The sequence below is a fragment of the Tiliqua scincoides genome, chromosome 16, assembly GCF_035046505.1.
Source record: "Tiliqua scincoides isolate rTilSci1 chromosome 16, rTilSci1.hap2, whole genome shotgun sequence".
Classification (NCBI taxonomy): domain Eukaryota; kingdom Metazoa; phylum Chordata; class Lepidosauria; order Squamata; family Scincidae; genus Tiliqua; species Tiliqua scincoides.
In genome coordinates, this window is record NC_089836.1 from 5,584,413 (window position 1) to 5,600,291 (window position 15,879).

General features: G+C 43.4%; 1 protein-coding gene and 1 pseudogene across 7 annotated transcripts in view; one reads left to right on the top strand and one right to left on the bottom strand.

Annotated features, from left to right (window-relative positions):
* Positions 1–2,473: 2,473 nt before the first annotated feature.
* RALGPS1 (Ral GEF with PH domain and SH3 binding motif 1) overlaps positions 2,474–15,879 on the top strand; it is a 140,937-nt gene continuing 127,531 nt past the window's right edge. For all 7 annotated transcript variants that reach the window (XR_010793393.1, XM_066610614.1, XM_066610616.1 and 4 more), the window contains exon 1: positions 2,474–2,620. The gene's annotated coding sequence lies outside the window, so the exon portion shown is untranslated. The remainder of the gene's footprint in view (positions 2,621–15,879) is intronic.
* Positions 6,107–6,224, bottom strand: LOC136635741 (5S ribosomal RNA; annotated as a pseudogene).

Genomic DNA, 15,879 nt, shown 5'->3' on the forward strand with positions numbered 1-15,879 from the left:
TTCGTTCAAACATCCTTAGAAACTAAAAAAAAAACCTATGTAATTTGTTTATTTTTATGTTAAAATAAACTCTCTTACTTGGTCTTTTCCAGGAAGGTTTGCAACCCTTTCTAAATCCCTGTCCCCCATAATGGGATTCTGTTTTGAAGAACAGAGCTGGACTCCATATCATCTTAAGGGATCATCTTTCCTTCTATTTATACCTAGCAGCTATATTCAAAATCAGCTGACCAACTTATGTCTTCCATGTGCCATCTCCTCTTAAACCTGCCAAGTACCCTGAGCTGGGCAGCATGTCCACTCATAGCTTGCCTTGGCTATTTTCCCAGGAGATGCCAGTGATCCTGGACTGGACCAGCTTACTTCATGTGCACTATTCTAATATTGCTGCTATCTGCTCCTTATACCCAATTTCCATGCTACTGGTGGCCAAAGTTAATGGTTGCCATTGAGATTATTTTGCTACACTATGTCACTGATAAGTATTGTTCCTTAAACCTAACCATATATGTCACGGGTCACAACTCCTGTGTGTGTGTCTGTGTTCCTGTTAGGATTGCAGAGTTAGCTGTTTGTGGCTTCTTCCACTGTTGACCGAGAATGGGGAAAAGGGGGAACTTAACTGTCCTATGTGTCTGTTGTGTGCGACTAATGGCACAGTCTATAGGGCCTGCCCAAAATGTTTTGCTGCCTGAAAATCTAGGCTATTGTCCAAGCCCTTTTGCTACTTCTTAGGCAGGTATATTTTACGTTTGTGGTGTGTGTGTCTGTGTATGGTGGAGCCACCATAGAAAGAAACTGAATCTTGTGCCTGCCAAGAGGCAGGCTGTTATAGGACAATGTGGTCCTCCAGGCCCCTCTTGTTCCAGATTAAGCGCTTTTAAGGGCCATCACTTTGAACTGAGCCTGGAAGCAAAGTGATAGGCAATGTAGATAGTGCAAAATGGCTGTGTTTCCATCTGCTTGTTTGCACGGCATCCTCCTTGTTTGTCTGGTACAAACACGACTGTTGGATTGCCCCACATTGAAAATATGTTGAGCCAAAAGTGAGCCCTGAAAAATAACCCAGCGTTGCCTGTCCAGACTGTGCGCTTCCTTCAACCCTCGCGGTGACCTCACTTGAAACAGTGTTTACTGAGAAAACAAGTTGGTTTTGACATGTCCTGTTGCTGTGTTGCAATGTGTTTTAACTTCCTTGTTTTGGGATTATTTTTACGCACTTGGTTGTACTGAGATGACCACACTGATAAACATCTGAATTATTATTTTTTGAAGTGGTTGTGGTTGCTGTGGAGAGGCATTTTGTGCGTGTTGTGAGCTGCCTCCAGCACAGATGTTACAGGAAAAGTGGCATACAAGTTTAAACGGGGAGCAGCTTTCAGCACACTTTTTCTTGGCGGAACAGCAAAACGGTTTTCCCAAAGAAAATGAGGGCTGAATGTGGAAGAAATCCGAGGCCATCTCGGCCTTGTGGAGGAAAGGGGGTTAAAATTGAATTAAGGTGGGAAGCACCATATAGATGACAAGGACAAAGCTAGAAAAAAAACTGCTCCTAGTCAGCTTTGTGCTCTGCACATGCACAGGGACACTCTTTTCCTCACTGCTCTCTCAAGGCGGTGCTACAGACCTGTCTTGTCAGTCTGGGATATGAGACATTGCTAATAAATATCACACCCTGCCCTTGAGGACAATGCTAGGGGAAAAAATGACTGCCCCTGTTTGGCCCTGTACTCTGCACATGCACAGAGGCACTCTTTTCCTGGCTGCTCGCCAGGGGTGCCACAGACTTGTGATATGTATGAGATAGTTATTAGCACTATCTTAATCGCACCTTGCCCTTGAGGACAATGCTAGGGCAAAAAAAGACTGCCCGTAGTCAGCCTTGCACTCTGCATGTGCACAGAGGCACTCTTTTCCTGTGAGATGAGTCATAGGTCCCAGCTCAACAGGTTTAGCTAATGGAGCCTGCCTTCCCCTCCCCCCTCAGTTCAATTTCCAACTGCCACTAGGAGCCCCAACTGCCACTCCCAAAGGCCACCTGTCAGTGGCCATGCTCACTTTCCTGCCCCTCTCTAGGGGGAGGAGCCCCTGATGGCCACACCCACTTCCTGCCCTTATATACCCCTCAGGGGGAGGAGCCCCTGATAGCCACGCCCACTTTCCTGCCCTTATCTACCCCCTCAGGAGCCCCAGTGGCCACCTGTCCACGGCCACGCCCACTTTCCGCCCTGCCCCCCTCAGGGGGAGGAGCCCAACGGCCACTCCCAACGGCCACCTGTCAGCGCACGCGCCCTCCTACCCCTACCCCTCCCCTTTTCGTCTCTCAAGGTCTGAGGCGGCGGCGGCTCCTGCGCAATCGGCCCTCATTTGCCTAGCCCCGCCCCCGAGCCCGCCAGCCATTGGCCGGAGCCCCCGGGCCGCGGCGGCGATTGGTCGCTGCCGGCTGTCACTTGCGGTCCCGGCGACCAGCGCCACCGCCGCCGCCGCCACCACCTTGACTCCCCTCTGCGCTCTGCCGCCGCCGCCGCCCCCTCCCGTCATCCTCGGCGTCGGCCGGGCCGGGCCGGGCCTGTCTGCAGGAGGAAGCCGGCGGCAGGTGCGGCCGCCTCCACGCGGGCAGGTGAGGTGGGGCCGTCGCCGCCCCCGCAGGCCCCTCGCCGTCACGCCCCTCCCTCCTCTGCGTGACAGGTGGGGGGCTCTGCGGGGCCCGTCTCGGCCACTCAGGCCCTGGTCCGCCCCCCCCCCCGCCTGGAGCAGCCCATGGCCAGAGTGGGGCTTGCTCCCGAGGAGACCTGCACAGGGGGGCTCCAGGCTGCAGTCCTGGCCACGCTTCCCTGGGAGTAGCCCCACTGGCTGTGGTGGGGCTTGCTCCCGAGGAGACCTGCACAGGGTGGGCCTCCTGCCGGGCAGTAGCCCCGCTGACTGTGATGGGTCTTGCTCCTGAGGAGACACGCCTGGGAGGCCGTGGAAGAGAGTGGAAGGGGGGCACTCGCCTTCTCTGGTGGCAGGGAGTTCCACACACCCCACGTCAGGGCTGGATTCCATTCATGGCCGGGCTCCTTGTTCAAGGCTGCCGTTCTATTCGCACTTACCTGAGAGTAAGCTCCATTGACTCTAATGGGGCTTACATCTCAGTAGACATGCCTAGGTGGTCGTGCAAGAGGGTGGACACTCGCCTTCTCTAGTGGCAAGGAGTTCCACACCCCCCACGTCAGCGCTGGATTCCATTCGTGGCCGGGCTCCTTGTTCAAGGCTGCCGTTCTGTTCGCACTTACCTGAGAGTAAGCTCCATTGACTCTAATGGGGCTTACATCTCAGTAGACATGCCTGGGTGGTCGTGCAAGAGGGTGGACACTCGCCTTCTCTAGTGGCAAGGGGTTCCACACCCCCCACGTCAGGGCTGGATTCCATTTGTGGTTAGGCTCCCTAAGGCCTAGGCACACTTACTTGGGAGTCAGCCCCATTGACTATAATGGGACTTGCTTCTGCGTTGACAGACACGAGACGGGGCTCTCCGGCTGCAGTCCCGTCCACACATACCTGGAAGTAAGCCCCATTGATGGCAGTGGAACATATGTCTGAGTAGACCAGCACTGGATGGGGCTTCTAGCCACTTGCAGTGTGTAAGTGGCAGGGAGGGAAGGAGGGAGTCTGTAGTTCTGTCTGTGTCTGCCTGTGCATGACTACTTGGCCTCAGGTGCCCATGTACCTGCTGCCTGCTGGTGTTTACCTGTGGCATTGTTATTATTGTGGTTTAAATGCCATCACCATTCATGTACTGCATGGTGCTTTGCCGAGACTGTTTGCTCAGGTCCTTGCCTGGAGGGGCTCACAATCTGTATATGTGTGTGTGTGTATTATACAAATAACACCTGCATGCATGAATATATGCACACAGTAATAAGTGCATTCATTCATATGTATAAATGTCTGTGTGCATACACACTTTAGAATGTGGTTGTCTATTTATATATTCATGTGCGTTTTAGGTATGCGTGGTATGATATGTTGAACTTTACCTAACTTGTGTGTGTTGCTTACATAAAACTGAAGTGTGGGATATGCATATTTTTACATACATATTACTGTTGTACTCCTATTTCAGTGATTATGTCATAGATTGCATATATTTGAGGTTTTATTTTGAACCACTTTGAGGTTATGTTTGGAAGGATGGTTCTTAAATGCACACATTTGTATATATTTGTTTATGTTCTTTATGAATCACCCCTAATTTAAAAAAATCAGGGTACAAACGCTGAAGTGGATGAATCCTATTGCTCATCAATATAAGTATTTTGAGAGAGGCTTTTAAAAAAAACTACATCCACCTGTCTTGTGTTTCTTGGAATCTTTGTACTGGCGGCAGCCATGATTTTCCTTATCAAACTCTGTCTCTTTACAGCAGTAACTTTTGTAGTTGTTAAGATCTTCTAGTCTAGATTTATTTTGAACTCCAATTTGAGAAGCGATAATTTGCACACCCTGTGAAAGGCTCATCTTGGTACTGAAATCTAAGAGACTTCCAATTTTGGTGTTACTCTGATCAATCTTGTATGTAGTCTAGGATTTCATGGAATTGTTGAGAGTATTATGGTGAGAAAACCAGTTAAAACTTACTTTGGCATGTTGGCTTTTAGTTATAACTGCTGCAACCAACAGCACTGGACAGCTCTCATTTCCTCTCAGATTTGTAACACAAGTTATTGTGGGATAGGCTTAACGTTGGCAATTGCAAGAGAAGGGTGAGATAAAACCTTTTTTGATGTAGTTTGTGGAGAGGGGGATGTTTGAATTTGGAGGGTCTTTTAAAGAACCTCTAAGCAGCGTATACCATGACCTATAAGAACATAAGAACATAAGAACAGCCCCACTGGATCAGGCCATAGGCCCATCTAGTCCAGCTTCCTGGATCTCACAGCGGCCCACCAAATGCCCCAGGGAGCACACCAGATAACAAGAGACCTCATCCTGGTGCCCTCCCTTGCATCTGGCATTCTGACATAACCCATTTCTAAAATCAGGAGGTTGTGCATGCACATCATGGCTTGGACCCCATAATGGATTTTTCCTCCAGAAACTTGTCCAGTCCCCTTTTAAAGGCGTCTAGGGTAGACGCCAGCACCACATCCTGTGGCAAGGAGTTCCACAGACCAACCACGCGCTGAGTAAAGAAATATTTTCTTTTGTCTGTCCTAACCCGCCCAACACTCAATTTTAGTGGATGTCCCCTGGTTCTGGTATTATGTGAGAGTGTAAAGAGCATCTCCCTATCCACTCTGTCCATCCCCTGCATAATTTTGTATGTCTCAATCATGTCCCCCTCATGACCTATGAGGGAGAAAGGATCTTTTTTAGGTCTGTTGCCAAGGTTTAGGGAACAATTTACAGTTGAAAAATGTATTGGCTGATTTGTTCTGAGTATACTTTTTAGTGAGGTTTTTGACACTTTGAGGTGGGAACTCAACACTTTTTTGGTTCTGTAAAGATCTGTATATATTTTTGGTGATTTTCCCGCTCCTGATGCCATTTACAAGTGCAAAACCTCAAATAAGATTCCGGGCTAGCTTATTGAAAAGCTTGTGTTTGAAGTCTGGGTTTCTCCAGAGGCTGTTGCAAATGCCAAATGTCTCCATTGTTCTAAGTGAATTAAAATAATGTCAACTTATAAATAACTAATCATTTGAATTTATATCATGTATTTAAAGTGTTATTATTAGTTATTAACAGTATTTATATACCGCTTTTCAACTAGTGTTCAAAATCTTTCCAGTAGACCAGTGTTTCACAACTGGTGGTACTTGAAATGGTTGGCAACCTTCAGTCTCGAAAGACTGTGGTATAAGCCTACAGCACCCGGTATTTCCAGGCGGTCTCCCATCCAAGTACTAACCGGGCCTGACCCTGCTTAGCTTCCGAGATCATGGTAGAAGCCTACAGCACCCGGTATTCCCAGGCGGTCTCCCATCCAAGTACTAACCGGGCCTGACCCTGCTTAGCTTCCGAGATCATGGTATAAGCCTACAGCACCTGGTATTCCCAGGCGGTCTCCCATCCAAGTACTAACCAGGCCTGACTCTGCTTAGCTTCCCAGATCATGGTATAAGCCTACAGCAGCCGGTATTCCCAGGCGGTCTCCCATCCAAGTACTAACCGGGCCTGACCCTGCTTAGCTTCCGAGATCAGACGAGATCAGGCATGTGCAGGGTAATAGTTGCACTTGAAAGGATGTCCAGGGATACATAAGTGCCCCTGCCACCTGGCAGCATCTGAAGTCCAATCCCAAGAGACCAGCAATCCAATGCGACAAGCAGCAGTAGGGGACTTGGCAGGCAGAGTTCCAGAATGCACTTTTTGCATGCTCACAAAAGCCCTTCCATATGCCTTGAGCCTCTTACTGGTGTTTGTCACATTGTGTCTGGCCTCCCAATCCAGAAGTAACTGGTGATGACATCATTGCCAGTTACATCTGGTGGTATTTCTAATAGGTGGACTCCCAATAGGTGGGGGACAAACGTTGAGAAAGGCTGCTGTAGAATTTACAACAGTCCTGCAAGGTAAGCCAGTAGGATGGTTTCTGCTCTGCAGTTCTAAACATTCGATATGCCCTTCTCAACTGTTTCAAGTGCAAGTGTGTGAGAGAGTACGTGTGTGGGTGGGGGGGAGTGTGTTTTTTCGGTAGTAAGCAAGTTTCACTTCTGTTCAAGTTCTGTTTGAATTTCACTTTCTGACTCTTTCACAGGGTCAAGCAAAACCTTGACATGTTAAAAAGTAACCTGCTGAATCAAATGTGCCAATAAAGCAAGTCTTTTGAATATACTATACATGTTTATTAACTCCCCCTGACTTAAAAGAGGGTACTTACTGATTTTTTTCACATTTTTTAATTGTGCGGACTGTAAGGTCACCACATAATCCTAAGTATCTGAGCCACCATTTGCCTTTGCAACATAAGGATAAAGAGAGCCCTTGCTGGATCAGGCCAAAGGTCCAGCATCCTTATCAAGTTCAGCATCCTGTTTTCTAGACTGGTCAGCCAAGTGTCTTTGGAAAGCACACAAGCAGGAAATGAAGGCCTGTCCCTCTTTCACCCTTGAAACTGGTATTGGGCTGCATACTGCCTTCAACACCAGAATAATGCTTTTGTAGCACATCACCATTGTTTGAGATAACTAGTACAAAATGACAGTTAGTTTGTTAATTTACTGCTTGGTTAAGTGGGTCTTAAAGGTCTGGCTGGAAGCTTCTGCCAGTCAACTTTAAACGTACCTTTACTTCCATTTTGGTGTTAAACTGAAAGTATGAGAGGTGCAATCTAGAAAGCAGAAAGAACTTTTGGAAATGTGGAGAGCAATCCACTGGGAGCTTCTCCAGTTGAAGTCTCACTGTGTTCATGAAGGCTTTTTGTGGATTGTGTCATTGCCATCTTTAGCCACGTTTGTGCATTTACTGAAGCTAGAATCATGCTTAAAGGCAAATGCTTTCTGTGCAAGTAGATCTGAAAATATTGATGCTTTGGTATTTTACCAGTGTACTGTACATTTTAAGCCATTTCTACCCAACATTGCATATATGCATCAGGGATCAAATGAGTACACCTGTGGGTTGGGCAGAAATGGGTTAAAGGCAGCTATGAACAGCACAGTTTAAGAATCCCTCTGACACTCTATTCCTAAATACACTCATTCATTTATTTCCTTACTTGCTGTGTTTGTATACCATGTTTTTCCGAAGGTATTCAAGGCGGCTTATAATATAATAGTGAAACTAGCAAAAACGACAAGTAATAGACAAAATAATAAAATATCATGGTGTCTTAGGCCATCATTGGTAGTCTCTTTAGGAGGTGATAAGATTGCATTCCTTGCTCTGGCCGTCTCTTATGCCTTCCCATAGGATGCACAGATCTCAATTTACCCCTAGGTCTGGAAAGATGGGGAAGAAATTTTACATGAATGTAACCTATTGATTTTAATAATTCCTTCCTAAGTGAGGATTGCTACCTACAAACTGAAAGCTGCAAGGTTTAGGACGGAATTGGCCTTAAATCTTCGGAACTTGGTGTAACATGTGAAATTGAGCTATATTTATGCTGCGATCCTAAGCATCTGTTCCTGTAAATTCCGGTGGAATCGATGTGCCCAGTTTCAGAAAAGCATGTTGAAAACATTTAGTTGGAAGTTTCAGTAGAGTGCTTCAAAGTGTACTTTGATCAGTTTCATAGTCTCTTTAATTGTAACCTTCTTACTGTGTTGTATTTTCTGAAGGAAAAGAAATGATGGTAGATTCAGCTAGAACTTCCACAGGCATGTTTCAGTTCATTGTGAGGCATGCATGAACCAGGCAATTATCTTCTTGGGGTAGTTGTGTGCTTTTGTTTAAATCATTTCTACCTTGCCTTTCAGCATAACATTCCCTTTTAAGAAAACATGTATTGTATTTATACCTTGCTTTTCAGCCAGGGCAGACTCCCAAAGCAGCTTATGATTTAAATAACAACATTTCATAACATAAGAAAAGCCCTGTTGGATCAGGCCAAAGGCCCATCTATTCTAGCATTCCATTTCCCATGGTGGCTCATCAGCTGCCTTTGGGAAGCCAAATTGACTACAAGGCATACTTCTCTCTCTCCTGCCATTGCTCCCCTGTGACTGGTATTCAGACAGTTGATTCTTTAGCAACAGCAGCTAGAGGCATTAAACCCAGGAAAGCAAAGCGGTTTTTATCTGGTGTCTGGAAACCATCAGGTTTGGCACCAGGTGAGTGCATAAGGGAAGAGAGTTCCATATGTATAATTGGTCAGTGAAGTTAGTGTGGCATCGCCTTGTCTCGGGTGTTCCTATGAATGTGGCCTCTGTGTCCTTTCCAACAGGAGCCTGAATCTTGAATTTGAATCTGGGACTTCACATTTTTAAACGTGCCATTGCACAGGGCTACAGCTCCATATTTTGGTTCTTGTCCTATTCTAGTCCATAGGGTGGGGGATGATTCAACCTGTGTCTTCTGCTTTCTGATCCTGTGGTTGTGTAGATTCATAGAAAGTATGGCCTTCTCCACCTATTTGACATCTGTGTTGCTATCTAGACATCCAAGACGTTCTGCCAAGTGGTAGTTTGTTGTTTCTCCCCTGCAGGACTCAAACTGTCTTATCATGTTTCTTGTTTCAGTTTTCTTTTCAGCTGAGATACTGGGCAGGTCCTGTTGATGCTCCCTGTGAACAGTCCACAGGTGTTTTTGTTCGTTGTTATGCATGTAATGCTCCTTTGCCAGAAGCTTTCTCCCTACACATGGTCACTGATACAGCTGTGTTGTTTGCAGGATCTATGTGGGAGCACCCTCCTTCAGCTGTACTTGCATTCTTTTCCTGGGAACAAGATGGGCTCAATGGGTTCCTAACTTTTAAAGTCCTGTTAGTCTATTGGGACCATGCAGCATCACAGCACCGGAGTTCCCTGGTCCAGTTGACATGGGCAGGTTTATGTTTGAAGTTGCAGCTCTCCATCCTGCTTCATTGGATTTTAGTAGCTTTGTAAACTATTGTGCCTACTGGAGAGTATAAAGTTACTGTTACCTTCTTTTGTAGAAAGAGTAATTTTGTCATTTAAATATCCAATAGGCTGTGTAAACAAGCCGCCAAATAGGATGCTTTCTCTGGGCTAGGAAAGAAATTACTAGCTCATGGAATTTGCCCACATGCTCTGAATATACATGTGTTCACATCTTTTTAATTTTATTGCTAACTAGTACAAGCATATGCTCTGTAACAAGTCAACCTTAGATATAAAAAGGAAATACTCTGAAAATGTTTGTTTGTATCCTGCTATGGCCTGGTCTAAAGACTCCATTAGCTGGCAAATAATTAACAAGGGGTGTATCAGTTGCTAGCACTTATGTGCTGTCACAAAATATGTCATAATAAATATGACAAGCTTGTGAATCGGCGTAGGAACCAGTTCTGGATAATAAAAGAGCCTGTGGCAGTTCTGAAAATTCAGACTCATCTGTGTCACTTGCATATAAACTTATCCTGTTACAGTAATTAAATTAAATTAAGGATAAAATAAAAGCTGGCCTTTGGAAAAGATTTCTGCAAATGCAATTCAATATCCTGTTAGATTTGCAATTTGTCCTGTTAGATCATTAGAAATATTAAAGTTAGAAGCAGTGGATATGATGCAAAGATGAAAGCGTTCATCATGATTTATTGGGTCCTTCCTGTGTCGCAGCTCCTCTTGCGGAAGTAACAAACAGGTTTTTAAGCTTCCTGCTTTGAAAAAGTCATTTATAATACATTGAAGGAACTACAGAAGATGTTGGAATTGTATAATAAACTCAAGAGTGAGATGTAGCTTTTGCATGCATAAGCTGTATCACTGGACTGTGTCCTTTTTGTCTGGGCCAGACATATTACCCATAGTTGGAGACTGAACCAAACCAAATGCACCATTATTTTGTTCTTGTAATATCGGTGATTCAGCATCAGCAGGAATGTTGACTGGCTTGACTTGCTGTAGTATTAAGTGAACAACATTTATATTTCAGTATAGGAATGCTTTAGATGAAAAAAGTCAACATTTAGTTTCTACTAGTAAGATTTTGGATTTAGTCACAGGGTAAGGTGGAGATCAGTGTTAAATATATTTAGCCGGCATTGTGCATGCATTTTCAGATAAACTGTTGTATATTAACAGTGAAACGTTGTGCATAGAGGGTTCATTGTATGTAATTTTATTAGAGGAAAATCAGATTAACTGAATATGTTGAAATGTGAGTGAGCCAAGACCTCAAAACTAGCCTAATGAAGTGCACTTGCTCTGCTGAAATAACAGCCAGTTATTATATTATATATAATATATATTATATAATTTAGAGACATTTCCTCTTCCCATTACAATAACATCTCAATAAAATTTCCTCAAACTGCATTTCTGTGTTCAGTTAATAACCACAGCTCTGTGTAGTACAGGAATTTGTGTTCCCAGTTAAGGTACCATTGAAAGAACCTCACCTGATCTTCTTTCAGTATTTCTGTGGAACTCTACAGCATTAGTAATAAAGAAATTAATTACTACCTTGTTACCTTGGTGATGGAGTTTTAAAGTTCAGTAGAAATTCCTTTTTGCAAAATAGTACAGTAGTAAAAATCTTCCCCTAAACATGATGGCAAAAGCATGGTCTCCAAATTGTTAATTAAATATCATCAATGAAATATCATCTCTAGTAACCTCTCACCTTTGACTAAATAGAATGGCTGAATTACAGTTTACTTTAGGATTCAGAGAAGTTTGTAGTTATGCAGGACTGGTAGGTAATCACAACTTTTTTGTCCATTATTAATGGTGTGTGTATGTGAAGGGGAAAGAGAGAGAGAGACAGAGAGAGAGAGAGAAATCCAGCAGCTGTCCTACAGGCTGCAAGCTATGTCTCCTTGTACAGAATAATTGCATTTTGCCATTAAAGCACCAGGTTCTAAAATGTGTTGCACAGGACTTCTCACCTATTCTGAATAAAACTTCTGTGTTGAATGGTTCTGTACATTCTGGGTGCCAGAGGCCTTTCAAGTACAAATGCATTCATTTTGCAAAGAGGAATAAGCCATTTGCTCGTGGCTGTTAGGATTTCAGTTTGCCAAAGGCAGATGTTGTCTGGAGAGGACATCATTTTCTCCAGCAGTGTTAAGTAAGAAGATTAGGGCTGGTTAGTGGAGGGATTTATTTAATCAACCTGTGCAGTGTTGAAGAAGGAAAGGAATCTTCAGCAGTTCATTTCTAGTGGGGCTCTCTGGAGAAGCGTCTGTCTCCTCCAGCAGCTGTTAACTGCTAATCATAGATCACTGCTGACACTAGCTACACTGCAGCCATTGCCATAAATCTATATTTTCAAGGTATGTTGTGCACAGCACTGGATTTAGATGTTGAAAAGGCTGAATAAAATGCATTGCAATGCTTCGACAATCACGTCCTTTAAGAATGCACCGGAAAGCAGTTCCAGCACTGAAAGGGGTTGTGCTCATGTTTGTTCTGCATGAGAAGCTCTTGTTAATTTTGAATAGTCTTGAAGCAAATGACTTCAAATTCCAAGTCATTTGCTAAGTGTTCGGTTTCTTCAGCATCTTTGCAAATGTTAACATTACAGTTGTTGAGGACAATTGCAGACTCCTTCAAAGAACTTTCATCCCTTTGATTTATCAATGTGTATCAGTTACACAGCAAGTTGTTTGTTGGGCAGTATGATTGCTTGTGTAATGCTGAATGCCAGCCTGCTGCAGAAGGTCTTCCAGGCTCATGTTCCTTTTTTCTTGTATGTGGAGAAAGTCTGTCAGATGTGTAATTATCACATGCTCTCCCTTTGTACTCTATGAATTTGGGATCATGAGCATTTTCTGTTCTGCTCTGGGGATTCCTTTACCTTTGGGACTGAGCCAGCAGTATATTCTGCTGCTGCTTACAACTGAGAGCCTACAACTGTAAGACACCACTGTTGATTTTCTTTGACTCCGCCACAGTTGAGTCACTACTAACTCACCAAAAGCAGTCACCATAATGTTGCTTGTGAATAACTATGTCCATGCATCGGCGTCAGCCTGCAGCAGTTTGACTTTACGAAGTTCAGTTACCCAGTACTTCTGCTGTAGTTGGGCTTCTTGGACTTCAGGAGGGCTGAACTCATCCCAAAAACCTCAACCTAAATAGTGGCCTCTCAACTGTGCATCCAGACTCTGATTTAGAGGCAAGCTGTCATTAGGGTAACCATAAATTGTCCTGTTCAGATGTCATGGTAAACCATAGATACTGCACAGGAGGAAAGAGAAACAGACCATGGTTTGGCCCTAAGCCTCGACAGAACCAAACACTTCGTTGCTGCGTTTTCATTTTAGGGCAAGTTTTCTCATACCTTAGGCAGGTGCAGTCTGAAATCAGAAACATCCAAAGGAAAAGTCAATGTAAGTATTTTCGGGGGGGGGGGGGAGGTCTGTCTGCAGTACAATAGCTCAATGTTTATAGGTACAATGGAATTAGCAGTTACTCAAGAGGAGGCACATTAACCAGCTTTGCTAGTAGGCTAATGTTAGAAATCTGTTTTTCCACAGTTCTTAAGGGAACAAAGAAGTGATTGATTTAACTAGTGAGCATGGTTTATTTTTTTAAAAAAATGTAGAAATCACAAGTATACCAATCATAATATTTGAAGTTCTGGTTAGCCTCAAGGCTATTGAGAGTAAGATTCTGTTTATATAGTGCTAAGACACTGGTCAAGGCACCCCTTGGTTTGTACTTGCACAAGTGTCTTGACTCCCCCAGCTTTGGGTGCTGCTGCAGAGAATGGGCAGTGAAGGGTGGGTATTGCAGGACAGGTCAGGACTATACCAGGTCAGGACTGGTATAGTCCTGACCAGCCCCAGGCATCAGCCTCTGCTGTGGGAGTAAGCCCTTTCGGACTGAGCTTGCGTAGCAGCTACTTGTCACTGGGCAAAGCTTCTGGCATGTGAAGTTACTCTTCGTTGACACGACTTTCCATTCTGCTTGAAAGAGAAATGAAGTCACCCTTCGAGGAATAGGCATTACCCCCAGCACATCTCCTTGTATTGGGAAAGTTTGGACAATTTTCAAAGGCATTCTTACTGTAATTTGTGACTTTTTACCCCCTCCCCCCTTTTTTGACAGGGGAAACATAAAAACATTATGAAACGCTCCTTGCAAAATGTATGCCCTGTCTTGCCGGGAACAGCATTGGTTTTCAGAGCGTTCAATGACTGGTGAAACCTGAATGCATGCAATATCTGTCCCCCTACTTTACCTTTTTGGAGGTGCTTGTATCAAGTAGGCGCAATATTAATTCATCTTTCATTTAAAAACAAGCCTAAAGTTGCCCTCTTTGTGGCCTAAAGGAGTTGTAGACACATGGGTTGTGGTTAGTCAAAAAAAGGAAGTTGTGGTTAAGAAATGAGGTTGAAGGGTTGTGTGAGAATTCACCAATGGTTTCATTTATTTTAAAACTCTTCTGTGCGGACTTTCTACCCTTAGAGGAGTTCAGAGCAGCTGGCAGCAAACAATTAAAAACAATACCATGATGTGAAATACAAAATTTATTTACACAACTTGTTTTGGTGAGAGGTACAAACCAGCAATAGTTTGCTTAGGCAAACTTGTTTGTACATAAAAGATGCAGTGCTGGAAAAATAGTTGTCTTTTTAGCCAAACCAAACTGTTATTGTTAATCTTAACCATTGAATATCTAACCTACCAAACCATTGCAACTTGAAATATATTTGGAGATGAGTTTAATTTTAAAAGTTGTGTCTAAAGAAAGTGCAAGTCTAGGCATGGCATTTCCACCTGTGTTCTAGTAAGCTGGTTCAAAAGGTCTTTATATTTGACTTTCTCACCTTGCATGCTAAAAAGATGCCTAAATGTACTTTATGCCCTGATGAAGAAATATTTTTGACCAATTTGCAGTGGCTCTGTTTTAAAGCCAAGTGCAGGCTTATATTATTGTTATTGTTATTATTGTTATTATTATTAATAATAATAATAACAACAACAGTATTTATATACCGCTTTTCAACTAAAAGTTCACAAAGCGGTTTACAGAGAAAAATCAAATAACTAAATGGCTCCCTGTCCCAAAAGGGCTCACAATCTAAAAAGATGCAAAAGCATCTTATATATAGCAACCATATACAGCTTATATATTTTTAAGGCAACACCTATGTATTTACTGCTGGCAAACTAATTTTCCAGGATGTGGGTTGACTTTAGAAGTCAAACTCCAGAAGTCAAACCCCAGAAGTTTACTCTGATTAATAATGTTTTTCATTGGTGTGTTTTTTTAATTAGGAAAAGACTATTTGACAACTCAGTTAAAAATCATTAGATAAAATAGGTTTTATTCTGAGGAATTCAATTTCACTGTACAGGCCTGGCCTTTTAATCTGTGGATATGGGTCCCACGGATTCAACTCACCAAGGGCCAGCCCTGGACATGACCAGAGGTGTTCGCCTGTTGCATCCAAGAGCCTTTCTGTGGTCTGTAGAGGCCGTGTACGGCCTTTGAAGGCCACAGAACATCTCTGGACAACTGTCAGAGAGCTCATCTGGTCATGTCCTGAGGTCCTATGGGCCGGACCAGTGAATTTTGATTATCTGCGAGTTTTGGTATGGTGGGGTTTTTTTTTCCAGGAATGGATCCCCTGCAGATGCTTAGGTCCAACTGTATTCTATAGCTGGTTCAAAGAGTTACATAAAGAATTTGAATGGGTTGGGGATCCTTCATAAATCTTGTTGTATACTCACATATTCCCCAAAGGTGCATTTTGAGAACATACATCCGCTTGAGTCCCCTCAATGGTGTGATTGGAAAACTAAGTGTTTATGATGTAAATAGTTTAAGTGCTTTGTTTTGGTAATAATTATAGTAGCACCTTTACTGGGAAATGCTGCTTCATGTAGCAAGAAGTACAGTGATAATAATGGTGATTAAATATATTGTTTGTGAATGTGTATATACTGTATAATTAACATTGAAAGTGCTTTAAACCAGAAGCCCCGCAAAGCAATATACCCTTTCTTCCTACCTTGTCGGGCATCATTCTGATATCCCGTATTAGTGGCTAAGAAGGAATGTGTACACAACAAATGATTGACAATAGTAAGTTTTTGTTTTGTGCCAGCTTTGCTTTGCCATTTTGTTGTGTGGTGGCTGTGTTGAATGAGAAGTATAGATAAGCTGTGTTAATGACAGTGTTTCTATCATCTCACTACAAGTTTGGCAGTGAGAATTAAAAAAAAAAAAAATCAGCATCAATGTGCATGAGCTTTCTGGGCAAAAGTAGGCCGGCCTTTGTCCCAAAGAGTTTGCAATCTAACATATACAATGGAT